We start from the raw sequence: 2,887 nt of genomic DNA on the forward strand, positions 1-2,887 counted from the left end.
CACTTATTTCCTGGCAAGCTGAAGTCCAGATGGAGTGGTCCTTATACAGTGACGGTTGTCACTAAGTTTGGGTCCGTGGAGTTGGAGAATTCCGAGGGAAATAGGTTCAAGGTAAATGGACAATATGTGAAGCATTACCGTGAGGCAAATGATGCAGATAACCGAGTTGAAGTCCTGTACTTCGACAATCCTGATGAGCCAGCTAATTGAAGCCAGAAAGGTCGTGTGGGACCTCTTAAACCTGCGCTTTCCGGGAGGCAACCCGGATTGTTTTATTGTACTTTTGTTTGAACTTGTTTTTTCTTTTTATGTTGTGTGTTTAAACTTTATACGCTGAACTTTTGCCGCTTGAATTAGTCTTGTACTCCTTTAGTGCGTTTTTGCAGGTGAATTAGTTCGATCGAGTGGAAATTCTACTCGACCGAACACTTTGGTTGGCATATCTTCTCGATCGAGCATCTGCTGCTCCCGATCGAATCCCTGCAAATCCACTTTTCTCGATCGAGTACCTCATCTCCTCGATCGAGGACTTCAGGCACCATTTCCACTCGATCGGCCCACTCTGATCTACTCGATCGAGTACTTGCGTGATTCTGCTGCTATTTCTCACCTGTTGTGATTCTATGCAGTTACTTATGACCTCCCATGTTCATGGTCGGTTTGGGGAGGTCCCTCCTTTACGTTGTCTTGTAAGTTTTCCGACTCCAATTCTCCTTTTCTCATCAGTTTGCATTTCTTTCCCTATTTTTAGTACAATGAGGGCATTGTACGGTTTAGTTTGGGGAGGTATGCATCCATATCTATGTCTGCATGTTTTGTTGCATTTCTGTTTGCACGTTTATTTATTTTCGCATGCATTGTCGTTTCAATTCAAAAAAAAAATCAAAAAATTCACGTTTATTACTGTATTTAGGTTGAGTCGGAACGATTGAACTTTAACGCCACTTTGAGTCCTTACCCTTGCCCTGCATATTCTTGACATTCTGTTGGCATGGTAATGTGCATAATCTACGAGTTTTTGTTTCTCTCTTATCTGAACGAATAGACTTGACTCATATATTGGCAAGCTACATTTACATTCTAAGGTTAGAGCTTAATAAACTGGTGACATTCATGACCAGTTTCATGTAGGATGTGAGTAGTACTCTCTATAAGGCATGTAACATCAATTTGCATAAACATGAATTCAGTCTGCTTGATACTTGTACGCATTCGGTCTTTGGTTGGTGATACATGTTAGGAGAGGCAGTTCCTTTTATTTTATTCTACCCATGAGCTCCACATAGCCGAGGGCGCACCTCGCGAACCACAGACAAACAACAACCAACCACAATACCAATGTAAACAATGCCAAAATCAATTACGATACAATAACATGTCAATCAATCAAACAACCATCTTATAACATTTACACAATAATTGAGTAGGGAAACCCTACCTACAATAATCAACCACAAGCGGCGGATCAAAACTCTTCTTCTACGAAATCACCTCCTATAATCAAACAACCATATAATTATAATCTATAATGCAATCAAACCCAACAACCCCCAAATCACCCAATTAGGGTTTAAACAATATTAACGATTTGACATAAAAACAGTACAAAAATCTTAACCACAATACGACAATCACAACGGTATAAAGAACTCCGGAATCCGACAACCATATCCCTTTGATTTGATAGCAATGAGAGAAGAGAAACTGACGCTATTTGTTTTCTTCCATACTCTTTAAAAAATCTAAACTTCCCCTACAGTAGGTGTAACAGTAACTTTGCCACTTTCTGACCATTATGCCCTTCTCTTTTTCCCTTCTCATCCCGAGCCTACCTTCCGCTTCTCTTCTCTCTTTCATCAATTTTCCTTTTCTTTCCCTTTACTGTACTCTTCAAATTTTGACTACAATTCTCATTTTCTTTGCGATCATCTTATTTTCTTATTAAATTCGACATGTTTTTCCTCCTCATCCTCCTACTGTTTACGATCTTCAACCTGTTATTCCTCCTCAGCACTGCATTTTTTTTGGTCTTCTTGGATTTGTTTTTCATCATATGTGTGTCATGTCAGAGGTTAACAACAATGACGATCACGAATTGACTCTGGTTGATACGAAAACGCAGCAGGTAAGTAGCCATGTTCATTATTGTGATTTTCTTTTTATAAATAAATTAGGGTTTAGTTTTTGGGTTTAAATTGATTTCATGTAATAATTTGGGCTTTATTTAGGTTTAAATTGATTGCATGCAATAATTTTTTGGGCCCAATTTAATTTCTTATGGCTATTATTCACTGTGATGCATGAATGGAAATCGTAACTGCCAGACGAAGGATAGCATATTGCAAACCTTTGTTTGTGTGTCACTTCGTATTATGTAGAGTTTGGGATTGCACCGAGTTCAGTTTTGTAATTAGAAACTTGTAGTTCTTATGTCAACATTTTGTTACCTAGAATGAAACCAAATATAATTTTGTAGGTTGTATTTATTTATCTTTTCCCCTGTATTCCTATGCCTTTCATCCTTGTATTATAGTTCGGCTTTGAATGGTTCACTTCTGGCTGTGCGTGGACTATTTATATGCTGTTAGGGTAGTATAAGACGGTCTCAAAAGTGAGGTCAATCAAAATCCTCATATATTCTTCCTGCTATCGAGTTGTTGTTAGTATGGCTTGCACTTAGATTGGTTAAACATGTAGAGTTGTGCATTTGATGGCTGAAGCTATTCGAGAATTTTACGTGTGAACTCCTACTTGATAGCTATTAGGATTCAGCTTCCACTTCTCTAACATCTCTATTACTTTTTCGTGTATAATACTGTAATTTCAAATTAGTACATCTATTTGACAGTGAAAAGCCCACGTGCAGGTGCACCTCTTGTGGTTCATT

This window comes from Silene latifolia, chromosome X (assembly GCF_048544455.1).
Source record: "Silene latifolia isolate original U9 population chromosome X, ASM4854445v1, whole genome shotgun sequence".
Lineage (NCBI taxonomy): Eukaryota > Viridiplantae > Streptophyta > Magnoliopsida > Caryophyllales > Caryophyllaceae > Silene > Silene latifolia.